At 28.0% G+C, this 15,536-nt stretch overlaps 2 long non-coding RNA genes across 3 annotated transcripts; one reads left to right on the top strand and one right to left on the bottom strand.

Annotated features, from left to right (window-relative positions):
• Positions 1-9,877: 9,877 nt before the first annotated feature.
• On the bottom strand, positions 9,878-12,462 carry LOC105763471 (uncharacterized). 2 transcript variants are annotated; one of them, XR_008191676.1, is made up of 3 exons: positions 12,333-12,462; positions 11,636-12,253; positions 9,878-10,257 (listed from the first exon to the last, which is right to left on the bottom strand). It is a non-coding gene; the product is annotated as an uncharacterized LOC105763471 (long non-coding RNA). The 2 variants fall into 2 exon arrangements; XR_001124259.2 differs by lacking the exon at positions 12,333-12,462 and having other exon boundaries at positions 11,636-12,267.
• On the top strand, positions 12,415-13,155 carry LOC128035311 (uncharacterized). Its single transcript, XR_008191677.1, has 2 exons — positions 12,415-12,513; positions 12,842-13,155. It is a non-coding gene; the product is annotated as an uncharacterized LOC128035311 (long non-coding RNA).
• Positions 13,156-15,536: the final 2,381 nt, after the last annotated feature.

The raw sequence follows: 15,536 nt of genomic DNA, 5'->3' as shown, positions 1-15,536 counted from the left end.
AAGGAGGGTCAAGGTGGCGGACATCAGGCGTGGTCTTGTGTGAAAGGCGCACATGGGGTAGCAACGCGTGAGGCGCCAGAAACCCTAGGGTTTCGCCATTCCAAAATTTTAAGGTTTTGGGCCATCGGGCTTTGTTTCTGTAATTGGGCTTAATTTAGTTTGTTGGGCTGGAGCAAATTTGGGCTTTGTGCACATACGATTTTGGTAGTTTAACGATAAAATACCAAAATCTAACAAACAGTGCAAAAGCCAAAGAATAAAACCCAAAAGCTAATTATAGTCCCAAAAGTCCAGAAAAAATACTAATGTAAATCACCATAATTAATTAGTCGAGAAAATAATCCGAGCTCCCGCACGCTATCTGATCCTAAGTTTATAGTTCACCTGAAACGTATAAAATAAACGAGTGAGCTAAAATCCCAGTGTGTGACTCTGGCCACAAACAGGATTTTCCTTAAGAAGTACGCAAACACGAATAATCAGTTTAGAATTTTCATATCACATGACATATCAAACCCATATCGTTTAACAAACCAGAATCGTATCAGATAGCATATCAGAGTATATCATATATCATAATCGACATATCATATTACTAGAAACATATAATAGATCAGAATGTCAGATTTCATAATCATATGTCAGAACGAAATTTCTTAACTTCAAAATCATAATCTCAAACACAATCTCTTATACGAAATCAAATGTGTGTTCATAATCAGATACAAATGCAGAAACAGATCCTACCCCCATTGGTTACATACCAACTCCGTCCAACCAATCACACCAATTAGAACTTAAGAGTCCGTCCATCCAATCACATCGGATCGTGGTGGTATGCCACTTATAATGGTGCAACTGAGCTGTCAGATAGATATTACGATTTAACCGCCAGAATTTATAGTAATACTGCAAGAACACTTCCTCCATCATATCAAAATCCACCCTAATGCACATGCTAACAAACAGTCGTAGCGAATCATAAATATGACATGTTTATGTAAATGTCATTAACACAGATTATATCAAATAACCTACACAGAATATTTTTAATCTGAATCATGCTTATCATTCATAATAATACTTTCAGAATTATCAGAACACAGAGCGTAAACGTATTTTTCACATACCTTACTCATAACACATACAAACACATATCAACAGATATCGTGTTTTGAGTCTTGTTTAAGCCAAACAAACCCCATGGGAGATCTAATTATGAATTTCTAGGTTAAACGGATCTAAGTGAAAATTTTCAAAAAAATGGGCCCGCACAACTTAACTGGACAACCTTTGTGGCCCATATGAGCTGACACACGGCCTCACACATGCCCGTGTAGCCCACACGGCCCAAATAGCCCAGACCGTATGGTCTACACAGTTTGGCACACGATCGTGTGACGCATAATAATTTCAAAAATAAACTTTGTTTTCGAGTTTTTTTTCCGAGTTCCAATTGACATTTCAAGTTAAAATCACACACCTGGATATTTTTTGATACGAAGTCAACCACAAAATTTCAAGAACCTAAAAACAACATTTAAAAGACTAATTTAGCAAGGATATACTACATTCTAAGCAACCCATTCAGTCAATAATCATTATCACACGCCTTAATAAATTGGAGATAAGTCTTTTGGTGTTCAATCACTTACCCAAATGATCACAGCAATAGTCCTAAACCGCAATTACAACGTTGAAGGAGTTGATGTTTCACAAACTTCAACTAGAAAAACCCCAACACCATTAAAGGCGACAAAACATGTTACGAGACATCCACTAACCACGAATTAAGGGAAAAAAAAATAAAACAACAATAACACACTTACTTCTGAAGGAAGAACCTAATGGCATTTACACAATTAAACAATAGAATGAATACCCTCCAACAAGAGTTGAATTTGCAAGCGAAAACAAAAAGGGAAGAAACAAAGCAAGAGAACAATAGAACAAAGAACAAGAACAAAAGAATAATAAAATGATAAATAAACAAAACAAAACAAAATTGAGGAAAGTAGAAAAAGAACATGCAGTATTGTGGGAGAGAAAAGTGGAGAGAATAAAAAATATTTTTATTAAAATCAAACAATTATTTTTAAAAGTAATAAACTAAATCCTAACCAACCTAATCTACTAACCACTTAACAATTTATCCTGAAATTGAATTACCCTTAATTCCCAACACACGGGCAGCACAAGCACGGAAATAGCAAAGATAATTGTATTATGCTCATGAGGGGATTCAAATATAGAACCAAGGGTAAGCTGACACCTTACCGCTGAACCAGTAAGTTCATTCTATCATTAGTTGAGCAATAATAATTTATAAATCAGATGTTAAAAGACAAGGGTTGAAGCAAAAATAATAAAATTTCAAGGAAAAAGATTTGAATCCAAAACCTCTCACAAACAAGCACAATAATTAACCATTGAACCAAATTAAATCAATTTACATAATTTCACAATCTTAATTAAAAAATCTGAACATGATCACACTAAATTTTACTAACTCAATTTCTTTTAACTCGATTTTCGAGAAAAACATATATCCACTTGATATAGCCGAATTTTCAGGCTCCTTCCATGGTGTTCTTTCCTTCCATATTCGGTGAAGAAACAAAAGAAAATATAATGTCTCCACTTTCTTTTTATTTTTCATATTTTAATCATTTTCATTTTCTTTTTTATTTAACTATTATATATATAATAAACACATGCTTAATAACATATCTAATAACGTACGGGCCATTAAATAAAAACATGGTTAAATTGGCTTACAAATCCCTCCTTTATGCTTGAATTCAATTAACTTAATTAACTATTAGCAATTTACTTAATAAACTTTACGATTTAACCTTTTTCTATAATTAACTATCTAAATATTAAAATTTTTAACAAAAATTATTACGACACTAATATCCTCGTGCATATTTATTGTTAATATTTACGAACCGACATATCGGAATATTTTCCCTAAACCACTATTTCTATCACAACTAAAAACCGGGTTGTTACAATAACTAATGTTACACTTATCACAAATGATTAAACATGATTTATTATGCAATACTAACAACATTACTAATAAATTTAATTTTAATGATTTGAGAATTTAGGTTTTGTTTTTACTTTTTATTGTTTAATTTTTAAAGTTTTCATTGATATTAGATTATTAATACTTTTTTATATTAATTTTAATTTGGAATGCATTTATTTTATTTAGACTAGGTTTTAAATAAAGTTTAAATTGGGGTGAGGTTGGTATAGGATTTGGGTTTGGTTGGTATTGGGTTTGGGTTTAAATATATATTATATTTAATAGGTATAAAGTTGGTTAATTTGTTTTAAACAATTTTGAATTTCAAGACACATTAAATCAACCGATTACTTAATCCCACCTTAACGCATATATAAACTATTAATATATGATATGATATGATATGATATAACATATATAATATAGTAAAAGCGCTAACTTTCAAATATCTGAAGAGTATAGGAGCTTAGAGCATATTTCAACCAAGATAATAATAAACAATAATATATAATAATTAATATATTATGTATTGTTATAATAGTATGTAATATAGTATTACATAATGTAATAATATATTTGAAAACTATTAGTACATATATATAACTATTAATTGGTCCAAAATCAAAATTAAATTTACCAATTGATTTGCTTGAATTGGCTCGACTTGATTGGTTAAGTCGATTTTAGTTGTTAACTATAATAGATGACATACTATTACATAATATTATAATGTTTAATCATTAATATATATATATAAACTATTAATATATTATATACAATACGATATGATTTAACATTATATATAATAGTATGGTTAACTTTCAAATGTAAAAAGATTATAAAGACATGAAGCATATTTCACCAATATAATAATAAACAATAAAATATAATGATAATTAATATATTATGTAGTATTACTATATGTGATATAGTGTTATTGCATAACATAATAATATATTTTAAAACTATTAATACATATATATATATAACTATTATTATATTATGAATTATAATAAAGGTATAGAAATACATAATACTATTTTTTAATCATTAATGCATATATATTTATATGTAACATACTAAGAGTGTTAACTTTCAAATACTGAAAAATATAGGGACTTATAACATATTTTAACTAATAAAAAATAAACAATAATATTTCATATTTCATTTACTATTACAGTATGTGGTATAATATTACATAATATAATAATTTATTTTAAAACTATTAACACATATATGACTATTATGATATTGTGATTATAATAAAAGATATGTTACAATAGTTATGTTTAATTTCGTATATTACAACACGTCTATAACTAGTACTATATATAATATTATTAAAAATTAAATATCTTCATAAAATATTATTTTTATTAAATTAGATTTTTAAATTGGGTTTTAACTTTTATAAATTGTATTTAAGTATTGAGTTAATTTTTATTTTATTTTGGACATGATATTTGAGTTATAATTAGTTTGTTTTGAGTTTGAGTAATAATGGGTATATTATGTGGGTTTGGGCTTAGTATAATACATTTGTGTTTTGGAGTAAATATTTTAGAATATGAGTATTAAGTTTATAAATTTAATAAGAAAGGTAAAATTTATTCAATTGTCAATAAATGTAACAATAAAAGATATTTTTGTCAATTCATATACATATAATATAGTAATAACTTTACATGCAATAAACATTTTAATTATTTTATATAAAAGAACTCTATTGATTATATATAATTTATACTTTTTATAAGATAAATTTGAATTCTTTTGTCGCATAAAAGTAAACCGAATTATTATATTCGAAATTAATATATATATATATATATAACCTAGAAAATTTAAATTTATTTGAACCCTTCATAGCCTACCCGATTCGATCCAAGCCCGAATCTAAAAAATCTGAGTTCGAAAAAATTTAAACTTCGAATAAAGCCTGATTCGACCCCGCCCAATCCCACCCATTTTCTCCCTCTAGGAGTGAGGTTGTAACTTGGTGAATGAGTTGGACTTAAATCACATATTGTACTACAAATTGATAATAGATTACTCTTTGAGCAAAACTTTACAGGCATAAAATAGTTTTTTTAATTGCGTAATCAATTTCTATGTTGATCTTAAATTAACTCAATCAGTTAATAAAACTAGTTGCAACTCAATGTAGAATTGAAAAATAAATTTAACAAACTTTTACCGAGTGCTTAAAAGTATCAAGATTAAGCATCTTTATAGGCTATTTAAAAAGCTGCAATCATTTATGAAATCTATTTAGAAAGAACATTTTTGTGAAGAGCGTGTACTCCTTTGAGAGTTATTTTCCATCTTCAATAGGAAGGTGTTTGAAAGCGAGAAGGCTCCTGTGGGGTTCCACTAAGATTGCATTACTCTTAGAAATGATTGTTGAGTTGATAATGGGTCATTATTTAGACAAGATCCCACGTGTATACTAAACTGTGCAAATTTCTTCATTTCCTTTTTTGAATTTTAATTTATGCTACTGTGTAATGTTACACACAGTATTTCAACACTCTTACGTAACCATGACTCCTTCAAATGTCTTCGGGTTTTAATGCTTGATAAGAATTTCTCAGCTACTACTGTTGCTGTGGGGCTGTTAATAATTTTATTCAACCCTGGTGGAGTTAGAACCTCTAGAGTCAGAAATGTTATTTTCAAGCCTAAGACTAAATGAAGTGAAGAGACACATTGAGAGGGTATGGAATCGGATCGGGTTTATTTCGGATTTAGGTTTTTTTGAATTCGAGTTTTTTTAGTTCGAATCTGTTACGGACTCAGGTCTATTTAGACTTAAATTTTTTTAAGTATGGATTTTTTCGAATTCGGGATCGGATTGAGCCAAGCAAGTGGACTCTGGCATATTTAGATAATTTTGAATTTTACGAGTTATAAATATTTTAATTTTAAATATAATAATTCATTTAATTTTTATATGATGACAACATAACTCAAATTTGCTTTATAAAAGCATAAATTATATTTATTTAATAAATTTATTTTATATAAAATTTATAAAGTGCTTATTGTATGTAAAATTTATTATTCTATGATATTATATAAATTAAGAAAAATATTTTTTTTATTTTTATTATTATATTTTATTGACAATTGAATATTTTTTCTTATTAAATTTATAAATCTAATATTCATATTCTAAAATATTTATTCCAAAACTCAAATATATTATACTAAGCCTAAACCCAAATATTCATTATTATCCAAACTCAAAATAAACTAATTATAATCCAAATCTTAAATCCAAAATAAAAGAAATCAAGCACAATACCAAAATACAGTATGGAAAAGTTAAAGTGTAATTCAAAATAATATCTTATTAAGATATTAAATTTTAATAATATTTTATGTATTTGTAGTTATAATTATAAACATGTATTTTAATATACTAAATTACACATAACTTTTAGTGCTATATCTTTTATTATAATCTATAAGATAATAGTAGTTATTATATTAATACTTATAAAATGTATTATTTCATTAATACTATATCACAGACTCTAAGTCCCTATACTTTTCCTAAAATTGAAAGCTAGCTCTTCTATATTATATAATGTTATAGCACATCATATAGTATATGACATATTAATAGTTTATATATATATGGATCAATGATTAAATATTATAATGTCATGTAATACTATATCTTCTATTAAAATATATAATATAATAATATTTATATATAATAGTAGTACATTATATATTAATTATTATTCTGATTGAAATATGTTCCAAGCCCCTATAATTTTCATACATTTGAAAGTTAGTCCTCCTACTATATTATATAATGTTATATCATATCATGAATATATAATATATTAATAGTTTATATATGCATCATGTCGAAACCATTTTTTTAAATTAGAAAAACGGGGATCGACTTAAAAAAGGAAAATAAAATGGGAGTCGCCACTGATCTTTTATTGTGGTGTGATCGGATCACCTTGAAAATAATTTTAGGTCTGTGAATTTTGAGAAAACAGGTTCGGGAGTCGGTTACGCACGAGGAAGGGTTAGCACCCTCGTGACGCCCAAAATTGGTACCGAATTGATTGTTTAATGTCTTAGTGTCGAAATTTTGAAAAGATTTTAAAATACGATCCTTCGAAAAGAAAATTTGAGTAAAATGAATTGGATGATAAGACTCGCTTATTTCAAAGAAATAAATTATCGCACTCAGTAAGTTAGAGTGTAATATTTCAAATCTTCAAAGTTAAGTTTATCCTTTGACTTTTAAAACCTATGCATTTTGAGAAGGATATCAGGTTATTTGGGTCAAATGAGAAAATCAAAACCCAGTAAGTTAGGATTCGATTTCACAAAATTCCTAAATATCGAACATTGCTTTTATTTTTTAAAATCCTCGTCTCGAGAAAATAACATGTCATATCCAATGCGTTAGGACACAACGTGTCGTATTCTCGAGAATGGGTTTTTATTTGAAATTTGTATGTTTGAAAAATTTCGATTATTTAGATTCGACAAGGAAAATTGGAACTCAATACGTTAGGGCTCAATTCTCTCGAGGATTCCAAACTTCGAGTATTTTGAAGATTTTTGAATAAATTGGTTTTGATACTCAAATGATATTAAGCATAACCTTTTAAACGAATAAAGTATGATGGAGCAATAATGTACATCGTGAAGTGATAATTCGTAAATTTAAATATACACTAATGTATGAAGAATAACCAAGTAAATAAGCAATACAATACATAAGAGCGATAATCTCATATCCCACATTGTACAACATTCAAAGATTAAACGAATCATTAACCAACTTCAAAGATCTACTACATGAATAATAATATTTAGATGAATTCGAAACAAATGTTATGAAAATTAAGGTACGTAATAATATACATGTATTAATTTAAATAAGTAATGCATAGGGATTGAAAAACTTTATAAAAATAATGATCTATATAATAATATGTAAAAGTTGAAATATACAAAATATGGAGGAAGATATATGTATTTTTTTAAAAATAATTATGTACATATATATAATAATATTACGTTTTAAAAAACTTTTATACAATTAAAAATATATAATGAGTGAAATTAAAGAAAATGATTAATCAAAGTGATAATGAATATATAACAAGACATAATTCAAAATAAATTTTAAAATAATAGTATATAATAGATTTTTTAAAATGTATGATAAACTAAAATAATAACTAAAAATAATAATATATCTTAAAATTATATTAAATAACTTAAAAAATTGTCAAACGGATGTTAAAATATACTATAAGTAAATTTAAAATAGATACCAATCCAATTTAATTATGCTATTAAAAACTAAATTTGAATTGAAACTTAATTTAAAGTACAAAAAAATAAAAAAAAGGTTTAGTTGTCGTAAAAACAATAAACATTTACAAAATTAAATGAAATACTAAAAAATAAGAATAATAAAAAGTAATCGCATTAAAATTACAGCATTCAAAGGACTAAATTTACAATCAATTCAAAACTAAGGACTAAAGTAACAATTAAGCGCACAACTTCAAGAATTCAAATCCAGAGAACAAAAACATCTTCGTTTAAGGAAGGACTTAAATGAAATCGTAACCAAATACACTGTATAAATTAAAAAAGGACTGAATCGAAACAACACCCAAGCACGGAGGGGCCTGCAGCACAAATAAACCATTTAGCAAAAAGTGTGGATCCTTACCTTGGGTCGGGTCACCGCGCGGGTCGAGGGCCTTTAAACGGCGCCGTTTTCAAAGCTACTGAGACATGCTTGAAACGGTGCCATTTCAATAATCAGCATAAAAATAAAAAAAAAACCCCTAAACTAAGCCTAATCTGGCATTCACAAAAAAAACAACTAAAAGGCTAAACCTAATGGCACGTTTGGTTCGTTGTATTGGATTAGAGGTGTAATGGAATAGAGGTGTAATAGCAAATCAACTGTTTGGTTGAATGTAATGGAATAGAGGCGTAATAGTAATCTTGTGTTTGGTTGAATGAAATAGAGGTGTAATAGCATAATGGAAAAAACTAAAATGACTAGAATACCCTTAGCATAAATTTATTTTGGTAAATGATTATTGTTATTGTTATTTAAATTTTAATAAGATTATTATTATCAATAATAAATAATTTAATCATATTTAAACATAATTATTATTAAATATATTAAATATATTATAATTAAAATATATAATTTAATAAAATTCTTAATAATTAATATTCTTATATGAATTTACTAAAATCATAATATATGATACTATAAAAGATAATTTGAAATGATTAATATTAAATATATTTTAATTAAAATATATGATTTAATAAAATTTAAAATAATTATAACTAATAAATTATCTCATATGAATTTGTATAATTTAAAATAATTATTATTACATATAATTTAAAATAATTATTATTAAATATAATTTAATAAAATATAAAATTTAATCTAAAGTTTGAATGTGTATTTACCTAACAAAAATCAACAAACTCTCGTGTAACTATGACCTAATAATATATGATGTATAATTAATATTTCGTGACTAATTAATAGCATAGAGATAAATATAGTAATGAAGAATTTATAGTATACGATTAAAATGCTAATAATTTATAGTATACAATTAAAATATTATAAATAAAATAATAGTAAATGATATATAAGATAAATTAACATATAAATAATTCATATATTTAGAAGGAATAAAGATAAATTTAGTGTGATAAAATACAACATTACTTTGAAATCAAGGTTGCGAATTAGTTTTCGTGCAAGCTTTTCCAAATGCTATATTAATGATATTGAACAAGTAGTAATGTAAAGCTCTTTTCTTATATCCTTCAAATACTTCAACTGATTTCTCCATTTATCAGCAAAATAAAAGTCATCCTAATCAGCAAAACAACTTCCAAATATAGCATTTGATCCAGTCATCCTCATAAACAAACAAGTCAACCCCCTATTACAAGCCTTAGTTCCCAATAGGCAATAGGAGAAAAACAAGATTCCATTGGCAACATAATTCCAAAATATATAAACATGCATTTAAAAACTTTTAGATCAAACATCAAATTTACTGGCAATGTTGCAACAAAGTTGCTTCACCGCTTCAAAGTTGTTATCGTCAAGGGAGAAACTGCTCAATCTATCAACCATGGCATCCTCAGTAACTTGATCAAATTGGTACCTATTCCTGAACAACAAGTAGCCCTCACATTCCCACACAGAGCATCTTTAAATAACAAAACATGGATGTTACAATTGTAAATAGATGATGCATGCAATGCATTACGTTAAGAGCAACTGATGTAGAAGCAGAATTGATCAGACCAATACCACAAATCTGTTTGATCTTTCAACGTTTTTTAGTGGATAGGATAACTAGAATAAATGTTGCTATATGCTACAGAAGAGAGGGGAGGGGTGAGGGATAGTCAGATCTCGGTAAGATGCAAGTGTATAGTTGTTTCAATAGATGGTGACTTACAACCGAGATTCAAATCTCCAATAACTATAATCAAATGACTCAACATAGTCATATAGGGAGAAAGAATACAAAAACAGCAAAAAGCAAAGCTAGCATGCAACTGATCCAAATGGCTATCTATACAAAGGCACAGAAAATATTATTTGTGATGCAGAAAAGCAAAGGGCTATTATCAAATGTTTGAATAAATTGTATCAAGTTGAGGGCGACTCCTGGAGTTCAGGAGATGAGCCCTTGTTGCCAATGCAAGAAAAGTAAGTTGGAATGGAAGGTTTGCCTACTTCTCTGCCAAGAAATAATCCAAACAAAAGTCATAGGTGGTTTTCAACCACATCAGATCAGGACTAACTAATCTTTAGATACCAAACATTAGTTGATCTGATAACAAGCAGAGTGGTTCAACAGAAAATCCCATATTCCCTTTACTGACTCTTCATTTTTCTTATAATATAATCCTACAAAGTTATGGAAAAACATAAAAGAAATCATTGAATAAATTCGTATCAAACACATTCGAAATCACTCCTAAGTTCAAAAAACGTAACCTTTATTATAAACAAAAAAAAAAATCAGAAATTAGTTGAAAGTAGCAAATAATGAAGGATTTATGGTAAAAAGTTTGGTGAGAAAAGGTCCTGAAATGGTTAGAGAAGTATTCATTACTACTTCAACAACCAGCCACCAAATTTCATTATTATTATTATTTTACAAACAGAGCCCTGTTAGATGCTAATTTTAATTGCAAAATTGGATTAAAAGCTTGTTAGCTTTACATTTCATTTGGTAAACTATGTTACATTGTGTTCTAATGTTTGATTTTGTATGGATTGAGGTTCAGTATATAATTATTCCACTAACCCCCCTCCCAACCTACCCATGGAAACGAAGATAAAAAAATAAACTTACAAAAGCAGCAAATTCTGAAAATAGAATAAATAATTTAAAGAAAATGGAAGGAAAAAAACTGCAAAATTCAGTAAAAAATAGAACAGATAAGAAATCCCAGGAAGAAGAGAAACCAGGCAATTTAAACAAGGAAAAATTACTAATACCATGAAAGAGTCTATCAAGATGGAGAACTAACCAGGAAATAAGGCAGGGAAATTATCTGTTTGATAACAAGCCATTGAAGAGCATAGCCAAAAAACCCAAAGAAAGCAGCCATGAGCATCACAATCCACAACGAGAAATACAGTAAAAACACCCCAGAACACTAGCCAAATGCTTTCCCCATATCTGAAGCAACGGACAAATAGTTAAGCTGCAGTTGAGATATCCCAAGAACTGATTTCAATGTGGAAGAATATGATGAGAAATCGAAGTTGGTCCCTGTAAAAGCTTGTATCCATATGGTTGCTACTAATATCATCCATTTTCTTGATTGTACGGCCATTGTCAAAAGCTTCAACTTCCCAGAAAAGGAGAAGGAGAGAGAGGAAGGAAGAAGAAACTTGGGTGAATGAATGATATGGCTAATTATTGTGCTGTCATGGCTTGTTTCTGGAGAAAAGTTCAGGGTAGGAGAAACAAAGGCTTACCAACAGTGCTTTCCTTGTGCGTCGGTGTGTATATTGCTGGAGAGTATTATGGGCAGAGGGACAGAGGGAGCAAATCGGCAGAAACAAGGAAAGAACAGAAGATGGAAAGGGGAAACCTCGATCGGGAGGATAAACAGGGTATAAAACTTGAAGCAGCACCTAATCTGAGCAAAAGAAATGGATTAGGAATCAGTGTATTTTGGGGATTAGGTCAGTAATGGATTAGACCCGTAATAGCAATACCTTGAACCAAACAAAGGATTGGGGGATTAAGTGGAGCCCACCGATTGGGGCTATATTGGCTATGCCAATACACCCAACCAAACATGCTGTAAGGATTTCTCCCCGCGCCGCTCAACCTTTTAGATCCCATTTGCTCCGATGACGACGAGAGAAGCAGGGATCCGACGGTCACATTACGCAGGTAGATTCTTATCCCTCATCGGTTTTTTTCAAACAATCCGTAAAAGAAAAAAAGAAAGCAAAGAATCAAAAAAGAAAAAAAGATTGAGAGTAAAAAAGAAGAAAATCAAACTCGAAATCACCTTCTTCTTTTCAAATTTTTTTTGTTTGTATTGATATTCTCTCTGTGTATTTGATACAATATGCGTGTGTATTCCCCCCTCTACAGATTCAGTTTTAATGGCCTATATAGCCGAAAAGAATAGAAAGAAAAATCAAAATCTCCCCCCCATTTTTTTTACAACTGCTATATGTCCTTTTTGTTTGGTGCTGCGTTGGCTTGTTTGCAGGTACACGCCAGCTGGAGACGCACGTGGAAGACGCGGCGCGTGCAAGAGGCGGGTAGAAGCGATGGTTTGGGCTAGGTTGGGCTGGATTAGGCTAAAAATGATTTGGGCTAGATATCGGGCCAATGTAATTGGGTCTGGTGAATTTTTGTAATTTGGACCGTTTATTGGACTGTTTAGTTTTGATAATTTTGTTTTTATTTATAAAATTGGGCCGGGCAAATTGGGCCTATTACACATCAAATGTTAAACATTATAATATCGTGTAATACTATATCTTTTGTTGTAACATATAATATAATAATAGTTATATATAATAGCAGTACATTATATATTAATTATTATATATTATTGTTTGTTATTATACTAGTTAAAATATGCTCTAAGTTCCTATACTTTTTGTACATTTGCAAGTTAGCCCTCATACTAAATTATATAATGTTATACCATATCATATATTAATAGTTTATATATATACATAAATGATTAAAATTATAATATCATGTAATACTATATCTTTTATTATAATCTATATTATAATATTATTTTATGTAATAGTAATATACTAATTTAGTATATCGGTTTAAACTCAAGTTAGGTAATCGCTTTTGGTTTCAATTTCGTAATAATTATATAATATATAATCATTACAATTTAATTTTATATATTTAATAATTATTAATCTTATATATATTTATTATACATATATAATTATAGTATTAAAATTATTTTATATTAAATTAATGTTTTAAAATTTTATTTCACTTTATAATTTAACATAAAAATTTATTAATTAATTTTCATATTAATAAAATTTTAATATAAATATGTGATGCTTATGAATACATTAAAAAAAATAAAGAATTATCATTTGTTTATATTTTAAGTAATATCATAAAATTATATTAATTATTAATGTCTATTATGGTTATTCAGTTATAAAGTAAGGGTTTTTCAGACTTTGAATCGAATTTATCTCGAGCTTAGATTTTTTCGGGCTTGAATTTTCTTAGACTCAAAACTTTTTCAAACTCGAATTATTACGGGCTTGGATTTGGACCTATTTTGGAAGCTCTAAGGGTATCGGCCCGAAGTTCAACATCCCTTTATAGATCTGCTAGCCCACTCTAGAAATGTGGGTTGCTCATGAAATTTTTAGCTTTTTAGAAGTGCTTTTGAAAAGCACTTCTAAAAATGAGAAGCTAAAAATTTTAGCTTTTTCTCTCCCAAAAACACTTTTGATGCTTAATTACTTTTTCACCCCTCCAATAACATAATACTTTTATTTTTTTTCTTGGTGCTTAATTACAAATGTATTAAAATCATTAATTAAAAATAAAAAATATTTTTAAAATACTAATTACAAATATTTAATGGTTATATTTAAATATTTAAAATATAGTTTATATATTCTAATTAAATTTTATAAATAATTAATATTTATTGCTTAAAATATTTAAAATTTATATTTCATATATTAAAATATTAACAACAAGTTATAATAATTTTTTATATTCTTACTAAAATATAATAATATTACCTAATTTAAATATTATTTAAATGCATATTTGTTACTTGATAATAACATGTCTAAAATGGACATTTTATTTCTGAAAAGCACTTTTTTACAGCAATGCTAAACACTCAAATTTTAAACCAAACTTTTCAAAAGCATTTTTTCACAGTACTTTTCAAAAGCAACTGGCCCTACGTCTTTTCACAAGCTTGTGTCCAGATGCCAGTAAAAAGCTAATTGCCTGATATGATTTGAATGTAGTAAAAAATATGTCAACTTCAAGAATAATCACAATATATGCCAATAGGCAATAGCACAATTTCTTCATTTTTTTGGTTGATTTAAGCAACTTTTTCAATCAATTATGAGACCTAAATTACCATCAATTTCTTGTTGACTTGGAGAAATTTGTCACTTTCAAAACTTGCAGTTTTCATATACTATCAAAAATCAAAATCACACAGACTACGAAGTTTCATCAAACTTAAAGATAGAGTTCACAATTGAGCAAGAAACTAACATTTAGCACAATAGTTCCTTTCGGCTTTCCCTTTGCTTTCATTTTCCAACTTAACATACATGGTGTGCAAAACTAGACTAAAATAGATGAAATTAGTGAAGTGAAATGGTGTTTGACTAATGCCCTAAATAATAGCCCCATCACTGATTTGCTTTCGACTGATATGAGTGATGGACAAAACCCCAATGCGGCTAGCATGTTAGGCTCTCAACAACTTGTCGTCGAAAACATAGAGACATCTCAGTCCAGTATTCTACACTGTACTTTCGAAGTCGGTTTAGAATTTTATGTGCATTAATGTTGGTGGGACTCAAATGATTTAACCCCACAGAATTTTGTTTGATTCTTGAACCTCTTTAATTATTGCTAATATTTGTCTTCATCACTTTTCATAGAAAAGGAGATGCCATAAACATTTGAGGTTTTATGTTCATATTTCCAGTTACATTAACTTCTTTTTCAATATCTAGTTATATTTTAATCCCTCACCACTTCTACTCAGTATCTAAACTATTTTTACTTAATGGATATCTAAACTTGAAAATGATTAATTAAAGTATTAAGTACTTAGTTGATGTCATTAATTTTGTACTAATAATCAATAAAATAGTGATGCATTTACTAAAAATTAGAATGTTTTAAGATTTTTTATTTCATATGCA

The sequence above is a fragment of the Gossypium raimondii genome, chromosome 12, assembly GCF_025698545.1.
Source record: "Gossypium raimondii isolate GPD5lz chromosome 12, ASM2569854v1, whole genome shotgun sequence".
Taxonomy (NCBI): domain Eukaryota; kingdom Viridiplantae; phylum Streptophyta; class Magnoliopsida; order Malvales; family Malvaceae; genus Gossypium; species Gossypium raimondii.
Note: the sequence above shows the minus strand (reverse complement) of the source record. Positions and strands in the feature narration are given on the sequence as shown.